This window comes from Paroedura picta, chromosome 3 (genome assembly GCF_049243985.1).
Source record: "Paroedura picta isolate Pp20150507F chromosome 3, Ppicta_v3.0, whole genome shotgun sequence".
Taxonomy (NCBI): domain Eukaryota; kingdom Metazoa; phylum Chordata; class Lepidosauria; order Squamata; family Gekkonidae; genus Paroedura; species Paroedura picta.
The window spans coordinates 55637991-55652545 of NC_135371.1; the positions used below are offsets into that span (position 1 = coordinate 55637991).

Genomic DNA, 14555 nt, shown 5'->3' on the forward strand with positions numbered 1-14555 from the left:
TCTTATATGGGACAATATTGCAGTTGTGCCAATGTTTGATGTATGGAAGAAATGCAAATTGTCATGTCTGAAAACGTGAATGTTACTTTTCTTATTATTATCTTGCTTTTTCAAATTCCCACTAATCTGCCATTCTATGTAAGCTAAATTCTTGTCTGCTTCTGGGCATGATCAAGGTAGGAGCCAGCCAAAGGAAAGCATAAATGGTGCCAGACAGCAAACACCTGGGAAAGAAAGGGGGGGAGTCTAGTAAAGTTGATTTATTTTATTCCTTGCAAACTGCTTGGACGTGCTTCACTCTCTAGTATCAGGATTAAGTATAAAGAGTTGGCTTTAAATAAAATGAAAGCTCTGAAAAGTTTTATTTTGCTCACATAAATCGGGGGGGAAATTGCTAAGTTAATTGAAATCCATTGCTGAAAAATATAATGCCTAGAGGCTAACAATTTGAACACTAGAGTGAACCCTGATGTGATTTGATTAAATAAGAGAGAAAGCTCTGACAGCAAGGATTTATAATGAAGACACAAGGGTAGAATTTGTTGAACTTGTGCTGGAAGAGAAAAAGTGAAAGATACACATCCAAGTGTAAATAGTGCATGGTTTGCTTGATGTGTATTTGTTACATATAAGTAGTTGGTTTTTTTTTTAATTTAAAGAAATGATATGGAATCTCTGACCTAGGGAATATGTATTTTTTCTGTTGCTTTGCCCCTTTTAACTACCTTTAGGTGTTCCTAACACAAGGCAGTAGTCTTAGGACAAATGGAAGCACTTTGTCTTACTGTCATAGAATGGAAAGATCAGAGGTTTAGATGTCTTAAACTGGAGATTGCACAAATTCATGAAGGCTCGGTTTATCTGCCTGGAGTTTTCTCATACTGCTTTGGTTTATCCCCTGATTTTTGCATACGTTTTTGCACCTTCCATTTTCACTTCATTTTTTATTTGTACCCCCTCCTCAGTTTTTCTAGTCCTTTTGAGACTGTTTTTTTTCTTGGGCCTAATGCTCCTGCTGGTTTTCTTCTTCCCCCCTACTCCCAAGCACCTTCAGCCCACTTTTTGATTGTAGGACTGTTGCCAAACCACTCTGCCTCCTTCCCCCAGCCTTAAGAAGAGCGGTTTGCTATGTTTTTACAAAAGGCACAAATCTATAGATATAGCATTGTAACAATAAGCTTGGCAGGATCTCTGAAATCCCAGCTTTCATTTTTTTTTAAGTATCTAGTAACTTCCCTCCCAGAGATATGCCTTTTTCTTTGAATCTTCCAGATGTGAAAGACTTACTTCAAAAAATCCTGAAACCTGGGAATTCAGACAGCCTTCCAAGTGTTTGTTAAAAAGATGAGGTGCTGTGATGCTGTTGATGATACCACCAATAATAAGCAGGCAGTGCAAAAATTAGAAATTGAAATTTTTCAGGTTTGGATATACCAGCCCCCCCTCCCCCCCAAGCATTTTTCAATGTTCCTGATCCCCAATACTGACATACTACTGTGATTCAGAAAATATTTGGGAGAGCAAACTATTTTAGGCTCTGAGACATTTAAAGAGACCACAACACATTTAAATGCTTTGGCATCCCAGGATCTGATCGGGGCTGGGAGACATGTTCCCCCTCCCCACTCAGACCCAACTCCTATGAGGCTTCTGCTCCTGGGCACTTGGATGCACCCAGAAGCAAGAGATGTCTCTAGGATCTGAGGGTTTGCTGGGTGGCCAGTTTGAACCAGGCCACCCAGGAGATCCTGGCCAAACAGCTGGTCCTGCAGAGAGCCAGTTGTCTGAAGAATTGGCTTGTGGTCTGCTAGACTGTTCAGTTCAAACAGATTAGAGAATTTGTGCTTAGTTAAAAAATGCAGACTAAATACCATAAGGTATTTTATCTGTATTTTTTTCAGTTCACCTAATTGAAGGCACACTCCTAATTATGAAAAATCGTGATTATTTAAAGCATATGAGGAAGGAAATAAACTGACTCTACACCTGCAAAAATGAAGAGGGAGGACAAACATGTGGAAGAACCATGCCCAAACCAATTCCAATGCTTGTTGAACAGCTGCCAGAGAATCAGAAATAAGTCAAGCAAGGATAAAGGCCCTTGTCATCAGAGGGTATTAGTCCTGGATGGCTAAATCAAACCTCCATGTTCGGAAGCAGAATACTTTGGAATGCTGGTTGCCAGCTAAAAGTGTTAGCCTCTTTGTCTCTGCTTGTTAGGATCCTGTGTTGGCTATCATGCAAAACAGAATGCTGGATTAGATGACCCACTGAATTGATCCAGTTGGGTTCTTTTTATGTGCTTTGAACCTTTAAGGATTTTTAGAATACACATACTCTGGAAGTTTGGGGAAGGCACTGGCAAACCACCCCGTATTGAGTCTGCCAAGAAAACGCTAGAGGGCGTCACCCCAAGGGTCAGACATGACTCGGTGCTTGCACAGGGGATACCTTTACCTTTACCTTTACTCTGGAAGTGGTGGACCTAGAAAAATAACTCTACCCCTTCTTATTACTAATCAGATTTAAATTATTTTAGTTTAGTTTAGTTTAGTTATGGATAAATAGGAATAAAAGGCAAAATCTTCCTGCCCAAATTTCCCTAAGGAAGATCTTAATACTCCCTTTATTTTCTCTTATGTGGAGTTAGAAAATATGCTGGAGCATCACCTTTTGCTGGTGGTATGGTAGGTGCACTATTAGTGGATTTTTGGCTTGAAATCTGTGACTTTACTATACGAAGCACTTCAATAATTTATTTGGCTACTTTCTTTTGAAAATGTAACTTTTTGTTTATTTTGATAGTATAGGAAGTGTGAAGATTAACTAAACAGGAGGGCTGTTTAAACATTTACATAGTTAATAATGCCTTATATTCCATTCTTACCATTTCAATGTAACTCTGCTGTAAAATGAGGATTGAATTATTCTTCCTACTAGGTGTTTGGACAACAAGAGCTTTGTGCCTTGTTCAAACAAGTGTGCAAATAATTGCAGGGAAAAAAACAACAGGCAGAATTTCAAAAACAAATCCAAAACCTGGAATATCTTCATCAGAGCGTTATGTAAACAGGCTTGGTACATATTATGCTACAAATAGCACTGCTGTTGTAGCACTGCCCATACAAAAACCCATGGAAAACACCTGAAATGCAACCAGGAAATTCCAGCATTTTTAACAGAATTTATCTTTCTGCTTTTTCATCAAAGTATGGTCCTGGCATGACAAAAGAGATCCTTGCAGCAACAGAAGAAGAACGAGTGTTAGTTCTTATATGCCACTTTTTCACTACCCAAAGGAGTATTATAATGGCTTACATTCACCTGCCCTTTCCTCTCCCGACAACAGACACCCTGTGAGGTGGGTGAGGCTGAGAAAGCCCTGATATCACTGCTCAGTCAGAACAGCTTTATCAGTGCTGTGGCGAGCTCAAGGTCACCCAGATGGCTGTATGTGGAGGAGAAGCGGGGAATCAAACCCAGCTCACCAGTTTAGAAGTCCACACTCCTAACCACTACACCACGCTGGCTCTTTACACTACACCAATACTTACTGCTGAGGAAACTGCGCCATTTGTTTCATACCATCACAGTTGAGTTTTGTTGAGCCAGCAAGCACTGGAATATTCTGATAAGATGATAACAAGTTATCCCTCCACAATATTGTAAAGTGTGTGCAATGTCTTGCATGTGATACCCATAACTATGTATATTAAACAAACCCAGACAAGAATGAGAGCTCTCTCAAAGGCCCGTTATGCACGGCCGCCGAAACGGCAATTTCGGGTTACATTGAAAATGCGGAGGGGGAAGACGCGAAGCACACCGGTTATGCACGGGACTGGGCGCGATGGCGGCAAAACCCAGAGCAACCGATTATGCACGCGGCGATCCCGGCGCCTATTCTGGTTGCGCCCCAGTCACCCGGAAGCTGCGCTTTCTTCTGCGTTTCACTCACGGCTTTTTCGGCGGCATGCACCGAAGCTGCGGCCAGTTGCAGCCGGCACCGTGCGTTATCGGTGATTTTAGTTGCCGCCATTCCACCCTGAATGTGCGTTATTCCCTCCATGCATAATGGGTCTAACAGATGCATGCATGAATTACTCAGGGGCTGATGCCATTTCCTTCCCAAGGCCTAACAAATATAAATTAGTCACCCAACATTATTATATCAAAACATCTTTTCCCTTTGTTTTATGGCACTGATAATTTCAAGTTGTCATGAGATTTCATCATATTTTAGTTAGACCTAACATGCAGCAGGTATCTATGTTCAGGGGTAGGCAATTCTCTGACATGCACAAAAGGAGCAAAATTTGAGTTTCACATGATATTCTTCTGTGATGCAAAGCATATACTGCTATATGTTACTGTACAGCGTGTTCTCAAAGCAGACACATGGGATCATTTTTGAAAGAAAAAAAAAACATGAGAAGCAATATCACCCAAGCAAGAGATGTTTGGACAGGTGCTAAAGTTCCCAGCTGTACAAATACCCATGTTTCCCTTACTTCCTCCCTCTTCTTGCTTGCCAACATGTCCCCCCTTCTCTGCTTTCTATGACCTCCCCACCACCTAATCAACACCATCTCCTATAAACTGACTCTTCTTCCCACTCCCTTATCCTCCTCCTCTGACGTGCTTCCCATGCTGGTGTCCTCCTCCTCCCCTAACTGCCTCTGTAGCAAAGTACAAACAAAACCCCTCCCAGCTGGTTCCTCATTCTGCATTATGATTGCTTCAGCAAGCCACATTGCCAGCTGAACTCTGGCCAGGTGTTTCTCAAATGTTTGCACATCAGCAGACACCACTGCCAGAGGGTTTCTTTCTCCCCACAATTTTAGATTTGGCTGTAAACCTCCCCCATCATATCGACAATGTTTTTGTAATTTGGTCCTTAGAATAATACTAGTAGTGTTTTAGAAGAATATTACTCACCTTTTTATCAAGCAATAGGGTAGATGTCAGAAGCAGGAACAGAGGCGTTAGAAGCAAGCAAGGGGGGAAGGAGGCTGTGTGTGTGTTCCTGTGAATAAAGCATGAATACTGGCACTCTCTTGCAGTCATTCTTACCTTTAATTTTGGCAAGGCATTAACTCTGCCCCTAATCATCAAAGTCTGTCTACTCTTCTGGTAGTTTGTTGAACTTTGCTCTACTTTCATCTTATTTTTCAGATCACAGTAATGTCTTATTGAAGAAACATGAGATTCAAGTCCAGGAGCACCTTAGAGAACAACAAAATTGAGGAGGGGCGTGTTATTGTGAGTCTAAGCTCCCTTTGCTGGGTAGAATGTGGAATGGAGCTCTCCAAGTCCTTATATCCCTGGCCAGAAGGTGGGAGGAGTGGGGCAAAAAAAAAAAAAAAAAAAGGAATGCAGAGGCTCCTTCTGGAGTTCCTGTCTTTCTTCTTTGCCATACAGGGCCTGCAAGATGGAGCTCTTTTGGTTGCCTCCTGATGCAGTTGCAAGGGAAAACAAGCCAAACTTCTCCCCCTACTCCTTGGCTTGTCAATCACAGCAAGCCACCAATCAGAGCACAGCTGTTCTCTTTGGGATTCAAACTTTCTCCCCCCCCCCAAGTCCCCCAATACTTTACAGAAGATTTTAATTTTAGCTTTGACAAAGTAGCTTTGAGGTCCTGTAGCAACGCAGATTGTGCCATTTTTTTAAAAAAATCTCAGAGCAGGAAATGGAGAGGGGAGGGGAGGTGTGAGGGTGGGACAATATTGCAGAGACTATCACACCTTTCCCCCTCCAAACGGGCTTATTCCTGCTTGCTCCCTGATGAGAAGCACTATAGGAGGTGGCAAATCCAGTTTTGGCCATCTCGAGGCAAATTGGGCCCAAACTCAAGCCAGCCCCTGGACAACCCTGGGATGCAGATGACATCATGTGGAGGGGGCTCTAAAACCTGTCAACATCCAGAGGTTGTCCAAGGGCAGATTACTTGTGCGGAAACAGTCTTAATGGTGTGGTCTACTGCAGGCTGGCTAGCTAGGAGCAGTGGCATAGGTATTTAATTAATTAATTAACATGGCTACCCTCTGAAACTATTTAAGAAAAGGTTTCTTGCAAGAAGCCAGTTTGTTTGCAAGGCTGACAAGTTTTGCATATGAAGAGCTTAACGGTCATCAGTAGATGGGCTACAGAGCACACTCTTTTAACACTTGTTAGCACTAGCAGGGGAAAGCAAGGTCAGTTATTTCTCGACCCTGTCAATTGAGCATGTTGAATGTGTTAATTTTAGTCTATTTCAGACTTCCTGGAATTGATCTATTCCTTTATGAACTCCTTCTGTGGAATTAGCTCAGGAGTGTAAATTTTCTGAATGAGCCAATGTGACTAATGAATGCTAATTGCAAGATGCCTAAAGGATTTACTCAGTGTAGAACATGAAGAGTGTGATATAAAACCAATAATGAATGGATACATGCAATGATGTGGAGGTGGGGAGAACAGTGAACAGGAAGATTAATTGCTAACTGGCTTCAAATGTTAATTTTCTTCAAATGTAATCAAGAACTAGTGATGAATCACAGATCTGGAGGAGGGCAGCCATAATCCTCTTGAGCACACAATGCTCAAACTGCACGTTCTAAGGTAAGAAAGTCAGCATGTGGTACGTTTTACCATCCTATTTATACTATGCAGGCATTTGAGATGCAAAAAAAATTGAATAATATTTTTCTTTGTCACAGGAATTTTTGAATTTCAAATATAAACTGTGGGGAAATGATGTGGGAATGTGACGTACAAATTGACTCTACCTCAGTGACAGATGAGTCTGAGAGCACATATGAATATTTATCAATGCTCTTCCGATTTAAAACCTTCCAGGTCTTGATTTAACTTGTGACAATAACATTTACAGACAATAACAGATAATGAAAAAATGTACATATGACCATAAGGCAAGCCTGCTAGATCAGACAAGTGGTCTGTCTAATCTAGCATACTGTTTCACACGCGGCCAACCAGTTGCTCTGGAGGATCAACAAGTACAGAGTTTTCTTTAGCACAAAACAACTGACATTTGTAGAACTTAGCTCCCTTTCAGAATCTGATATATAGTGTCTACTTCACTTTTAAGTTATGTATACATTATTTTTTCAGCCAAGTTTTTTGTCTTGTAATTTTGCTTTCATTTCCCCTTATCCCTTCCTTTCCTTCTTGTGTGTAGAGTTTTATTTTAACATTCTAGCCTTCAGCCAGAGTCTGTTGATTTTAATTTTGCTTTGGATGGCATTTATGTTCTTAAATATTATTATTCTTAGAGTTTCTGAGCTTATTTTGTTTCTCAGAAATTTCCTCCTAATAGCCAATGATTCATTTAATTGATAGATACAACAATAATAGCTAATCTAAAAGAAAAACCCTCCTCATATCCCAAGCTAGCTATTAGATTTCTCTGACTCTCAAACCTGTTTGACATGAGAACTAAAGGAACAGGTTCATATCCTGGGCCTCCTGCTGGATAAGTAGCTGACAGTGAAAGCCTTCCAACTGACTTAGAGCCAGCATGGTGTAGTGGTTAAGAATGGCTGCCTCTAATCAGTGATCGTAAACTGCTTTGAGACTCCTTAGCATAGAGAAAAGCCCATTCTTATTAGACTAGGCTTTCTCAACCAGGGGTTTGTGAAATGTAGAGGGATATGACATGACATGAGAGCCAGTTTGGTGTAGTGGTTAGGAGTGCGGACTTCTAATCTGGCATGCCAGGTTTGATTCTGCGCTCCCCCACATGCAACCAACTGGGTGACCTTGGGCTCGCCACGGCACTGATAAAACTGTTTTGACTGAGCAGTGATATCAGAGCTCTCTCAGCCTCACCCACCCCACAGGGTGTCTGTTGTGGGGAGATGAATGGGAAGGCAACTGTAAGCCGCTTTGAGCCTCCTTCGGGTAGGGAAAAGCGGCATATAAGAACCAACTCTTCTTCTTCATCTGTTAACCCGCCTTAGGGAGCCCGCCAGTACGTGGCCTGCAGCAGTGGCAGTGGCACCAGAGCAGTGATGCCTAGCACTGAGGTGTACTTGTTGCTCTGGCACTGCCACCGCTGCCAGTCTTCTAAGGTCACTCCCACCATCTGAGGGGCAGGAGCAGCCTCAGAAGACTTGTGGGGCTAGCAGCAACAAGTGCACCTCAGTGCTCTGGCTTGCCGTGCTGGCGCACCTCCACTAGGCTTCCAAGGCCACTCCTGCACTCCAGAGACTGGAGAATCCTCAGGAGACTGGCGGGGGCCACAGCGGCAAGTGCACTTCAAAGAGGACCCCATCCACCAAGCCTGCACCAGCCACCGTGCCCAGGAGCCATGCATGCAGGTAGGGACAAATACAATACAGGTAGCTGCTTTTATGTCATTGCAGGGATATTTATTAAGGAAATGGAGTAGCTAGCACCATGGCTCTGATCCTGACTGCCTACCCTATAGTTGCCCTTTAATATTAAATAAAACTTCATGAACCTCCCATATACAAGGGTGATTGCTATCAAGCAGTTGGCTTAGCTGCCCCCCAACCCTATGTTGGGGATGCCTCCTGCCCAGCAGTTGCAGCACTGTTTCTGGTAGCAGCCCCCTCCAACCACCCTATAGCCCAGTTGTCACAGACTCCATAGTGATCAGAGGTCTCCCCCCACCAGCCTTCCCAAGCCCTTCCCCCCATGGAGGGAAGGAAAATAAGCAGCCTCCTGTGAGGTTCACCATGATGGCTACTTTTCCTTCTCAGCACCACAGCTACTCCCTTCCACCCTCTGGTTTATCACTGCAGGAGCTTGTTCTGCCTGCTTGTCATGGTATGGGCTTTACCTGCCTACCAACCTGCTCACCATAATCTGTATGTGTCTGTGTGTGTGTGGGGGGGGGGGGTGTTGCTTGTGCCCCGTGTCCAGATCCAGAATTGTCAGCTCAAAACTTCAGTGACAGATGGCCATTCCCCTTGGGTCAGCTGCAGAGGGCACCTCTTCTTTTGAAAAGGGATCTATACCAGTTCTGGGCACGATCTAAACTAAGACTGCCTCTGCCCCTGTACTGTGTAATTTGCCCCCAATATCATTGTATTCAGTTGAACTTGGGAGAAATTTAGCTGGATAAGAACTAATAATTTACCCATATTCCCTTTACAAAAAGTACAAACCATTTATTTGAGTCCTGAATCATAGCTAATTACTTTCTAATTTCTGAAGACGTGTATGTACACGCAAAAGCTTATACCCAGAATAAAACTTTCTTGGTTTTAAAGGGGCCATTGGGTTCAAACATTGTTCTTTTACTTATGTCAAAGGAACTTCATCATAGCTTATTTCAGGGAAATTTCTTTGAAGGTATATGTATGGATAATGTACATTTTTATCTGAACGGGAGTCTTCATTCTCATTTGGTTTGTCTTTATAACCTGTGGTCAACATCACGGCTTTTTATTAAAGCATTTTAACAAATAAAATACATTGAAAAAGGCATTTGCTGTGGATATTACAGATTTGTGAAAACAACGGCTGAGTTAATGTGAATTGCAAGGAATCAATAAGGTGCATTCTGGAACCTTGGAGTAGGAGGGAGTGCACTCGTTCCTTCGTGGTTTTAATAACTTTGGGGAAAGATCGATGCATTTATATCAATGTGCAACACTGCCAACTACATCCCTCTCGAGTAACTGGGCAATTTGCAGACATTCAACAAAGCTGTGGGCACTAATGGCTATTTCAATAAGAGCTACATTTACGCCACATTATTTAGGGAGATTTCTTGAAGAGAGACAAGGTAGCCCGCTATCATGATTTCAGTGTAGTGACAGATTTCAAGTAAATCAGTTAAGTTTCAAGGAAAAATTGATTGAATATCCATCTCTGCTGAATTCAGACAGACAGGCTGAAGATTTCATAGCAGTGGTAAAAGTGGACAGCATAGCCATAGTCTGTGGTTGTTGTGGTTGTTGTCACTATTACTATTGTTATCATCTCAACAAAATAGTACTGGGAAAACATATTGCATACCATTGTCACAGGGCTTAGTGGTTTGGTATAAGGGTCCAAATGGATGAGAATCCATATCTGGAATCCATGACTGAATCTTCTTATCATTTAAGCAAAATCTAACCGATTGGCCAGAGCTCCAACTAAGGTCCACAAAATATCATCAGCAAGTTCTTCTATATCTCAAAACTGAGGAACAAGTTCAAAACCAACAATGTTTTAAGGACTTATTAAACAGGGGAAACAACACTGAATAAACCCTAGGCTAATGGTTGACTAGAAAGTATTTTCTTGTATTTTAATTCTGCTTAGATGTACTTCACTTATCTATGTTCTATGCATCATTGGTGGACACAGATGGGTGATGTTTGTTAGGATACAAATTGCTTCTTTAACATGACAAAAGTTCTGGAGCACATGTACATGCATACTGCCTGCATCTGAGTTAAGGAATTCTCTGGGTATGTTTTAATTGTTTAATATATCCATGCTTTAGTGCAAAATATTCCAGTTGTTTTTGTACACCATTAGACTAAGAACCTGTTATTCTGTAGCTGTTTTGCTGATATCATTGTATGCTCATTCCAACAAATTTTAAAACAGTACAATAAGCTTCCATAATAATAAAAAAGACTGCACCAGTTAACAAAAAGGTTCACAATAACCATTTGGTTTCTCTCAACTCTTTCTTTTCTGTTACATAAAGTATTCTTGCAGTAAAAGCAACTCTGTTTCACATGGAGAGGAAACCATTGTGTAGAACAGTAACCACTGTCCCATTCCACCCCCCCCCCAGGCAGTTTCACACTGGAATACTTGACACTACCAAGGCATCGCCCATAAGCTACAAGTAATCACTGCAGATAGCACCCTCAGTTAGCAAACAAATTAATTTATCTCATATGACAAATATTGCAAAAATGCTTAAAATAATGCTGTGGAAAGAAGCTGACTATAGCAGTTTGTCATAGTAGGGGATGAGGTGGCTCAGAATAATCTGAGCGACCAAGTATCTCTTGTTTACATCTGTGTTACATATAAAATATATTAGAATCTAGGTTAAATGGATTATTCTCTAGATGTTTAATCTTTTGCTTTATATCCAAATCTTGACTTTTATATCTTTTCATGTGCTGGAAGTCACTGATTTCTCCCAATCAAATGTGCATTGCCAAGGACTTTACTCATGCAGGAATCTTCCCCCACTGCAGTCAATGTCCATAAACAGTATTTACACATTTCCCTGCATTAAGGGAAGCCACCTCCAGCTATGTCCAACATATTCACTTGCCTATTCTGAATGATATTGTGTTCAAACTAGATTAAGCTACAATCTCATCAAGAGATGGCAGGTGACACTTTGAGAATGTGTATACTCCCCCCTTTCATTCTGGATTACCTGTCTGCCCACATTACCATCCTGTCCTTAATCACCTCTTCCTTTCTTTTGTCTAGTGAAAATAATGAGGCTGAAATCCTCGTCAATGTTGCTGATGCCTCTTAATTTATGTAGAGTGTAAAGAGCATTCAAGGTTTGTAAGTTAGGGGGCAAAGAGAAAACGATAAGAGGTTTTTCAATAAATAAAATAAGAAACAACTGCTTCTTCCCCAACAGTGTCGTTTCATCATCGAACAGAGTGGGAAATGATGAAGAGAATGACTGTGGTGGAAATTCCCAAGGTCAACCTGAGACTCAGCCGTGTTTATCAATAGTGACCGAAGACCATTATCTGATGGAAAGAGACTAAAATGTGCAAACGCCATTCCCAAATAGAAATGCATGTGTAGAATCACCACTAGAGGACTGAAATTAGCCTTCAAATAAAAAAACAACCATTCCTCAACACATTTATTTTCACTTTATTTACAGTCTACCTTTTTCACTGAGGCTCACAGTGAATTACACAAGGCAAAGCAGTACCATCAACTGAATAAGACATCTGATAAGCAAAGTAAGAGAACTCAAATGACAGAAGCCTAAACAAAGCATAAGCATTAGTCATGATACATTAGCAATGCTTAAAATGGAATGACATAGGTGGAAAACAATGTAGTGAGAGCAAAATAACACAAAGAGCAAATAGATAATACATGCCACATGCAGTAGCATAGCCCATCATTCAATTTCCTTCATTAATATACTTTCTTAAAATGTTGCATTATAATATAGGCCAATTGTTTGTCTGTTGCAGCATAATTAACAAAGGGTCGTATGACATTTAACAGATTTATCATGGCATACACTGTTGTGCACCAGAGGCTGCCCAATCATACACATAAAGCGTTATCGTTGATCGGCACAGAGAGGTGGACAGGGGTAGGCTGGGTAAAATCATGTGCAAAGTAATGCTAATGGGCCAAACTCATGAAAGAGACAGCTGTGGCACATTACTGTGCAGAAACTCCTACCTGATATTCCTTCACTAGACAGAGAACAGAGCATAAAGGTCCTCCATTTGTATGATCCAGGCAGACCAGGAAAAGCATGTGCAGGTGATCTTAATCTCTTCTGCAGTAATAAAACATGGCCTGTGTAGAAGATAAATTCCCAGTGTATGGATACAAAGGTCACTTGAATAGCACAGGATGGCAGAGTGGCTCCTAGACTCCTTTGGTAACACATGAAGCACAATCAGCTGCCTGTTAGACGCAGTAAAGTTGCTGTTCCAAAAGCAAGTAACCACCATGTGTACACATAAGGGGACTCACTGGATCAGGTTCAGAGTTCCCAGAAGTGATTTAAGTACACATTATGTTCTACAAGGTCATCAGCTGGACTCCTTTGGTTACAGATGAAAGCTATTAAGGCAGGCTGCATCCTTTTAGTGACTCAGCCAACCTGGATTTTCTCCATGGCTGATTGGAACAGAGCTGTACAGATGAGTTGTAGTAAGTCTGTCTTGTTTCATTGTTTTTAAACTCCCATTCTCCCAGCTCACAACACACAGCATTTGCTTAATCTTTGCCCTATTGATTTAATCTAAAAATACATGCAGTCTTCCATCTGGATAGGTTTGGAAAGTAATTGATGTAAAAAGACCTATTTCTGAAGGCTAAGAAAGACTGTTTATTCAAGTAAACTCCAAATGCATTAAATACAGCAGTTCTAGAGTCATAAATTGGAAAGCTAGGCACTCCACACATTGAGCACTCCTGATGTTTTCATTTCCCATGTTTACAGCTTTTTCTCCCTTCCCGTTTACTGTTCATCTGTTTGAATGCCAGGGGCTTGTCTTGTTGACTGAACTGTTCTCAGGAGAGGGCAATTTAATTCAAGGAAATTGTAATTGCTACTAGAATTAGGGGCATCAAGTAACAATGGAATGCCTGGCGCACATCTGAACATTTGTTTAAAGATGAGGATAATATTTTCATTCCAGCATATATGGGGCAATGTGTCCCCACGTATGCCACATGGTGGCAATTGTGAGATGGAATCAATAAACTCCAGTATAATAGCATATTAACCTCTAGCAGGGGCTGCTGCCCAGTGGCTTTCCTTGCTGCTCGTGACTGGTGTAATATTTTCTTTCCATGTGGTTCTTTGCAGGAACCATCTCACCTCAGAAGTACCTATAAAAACAGTGCCAATTATGTCACAATATGAAGGAGATTGTACAGTTCAATCCTCTGTGTGTTTCCAAATAAGCTAGTCTCAGTGAGTGTAGTGGGCCTTACTTGCAAATCAGTGTGGTTTGTGTTGCAGCCTTAGGCTTGCATCCAACCATCTGTGTATGGAAGACCCAGAGCGTTTTCATTCTGTTTCTGCTGCTCCTTCCAAACCCTGGAGAGATCATTCTCAGAGTCTCTAGTTTGTTAATGTTTGGTAAATCGGGAATTGCAGGAGCCCTTCATGATGTCGGCATAGTTTAAATATGGAATTTAAAATTTTAAGTATGCTTAAAGAATACAATGGTTTTAAGAAGAGAAACAACTTTGTACGTAAGAAAGGGTCCTAACTGTTTAATGCAGGCTTTCTCAACCAGGGTTTTAAGAAACCCTGAGGTTTCTTGATGGCCCTGGAAGAGTTTCCAAAATGGGTGGTAGTTAATTAATTTTTAATATATCTTTAAATGTGTTAAGCATTTATTTGGTGATATGACTGTATATGGTGATGTTGCCCCCCTCCGAAATGCCAATGATGGGCCTAGAGGGGCAGGGGAGGGGAGGGGCTGCAAGTGAGCATATACACACTTATGAACCCCAACCATATTCTGCACAGTTGTGCTACTTCTGAGGTTTCTCAAAGCCTGAAGAATGTGTCAGGGATTTCTCAATGGTAAAGAAGTTGAAAAAGGCTAGTCTAATGAAATGTTCTTCTTCATTTGATGGCAAATAGGGAAGAAGCGTGTTCAAGGGAGCAAGATATCTGCAGCTGAGCCAATCAGGGCACAGGAAAAGATTATCTGAAAAACACCAAAAAGTTCCCAATCTAAATCTGTTAACTACACATCTCCTCAAATGCCCCCTGTAGGACATTCTTGAATAATGCATTCTACAGACCTTGCTTCTTCCTGTTGAAGAATATAAAAGGTGTCCTGCAAGGCAGTGGTCCCCAACCTGCGGGCCGCGGCCCGGCGCCGGGC

At 41.5% G+C, this 14555-nt stretch overlaps 2 long non-coding RNA genes across 2 annotated transcripts in view; one reads left to right on the forward strand and one right to left on the reverse strand.

Moving 5' to 3' along the window:
• LOC143832030 (uncharacterized) overlaps window positions 1-12734 on the reverse strand; it is a 76395-nt gene extending 63661 nt beyond the window's left edge. Inside the window, exon 1 of the long non-coding RNA XR_013229066.1 lies at window positions 12379-12734. This is a non-coding gene — a long non-coding RNA (uncharacterized LOC143832030). The remainder of the gene's footprint in view (window positions 1-12378) is intronic.
• On the forward strand, window positions 5034-11936 carry LOC143832029 (uncharacterized). Its single transcript, XR_013229065.1, has 3 exons — window positions 5034-5262; window positions 6521-6600; window positions 11585-11936. It is a non-coding gene; the product is annotated as an uncharacterized LOC143832029 (long non-coding RNA).
• Window positions 12735-14555: the final 1821 nt, after the last annotated feature.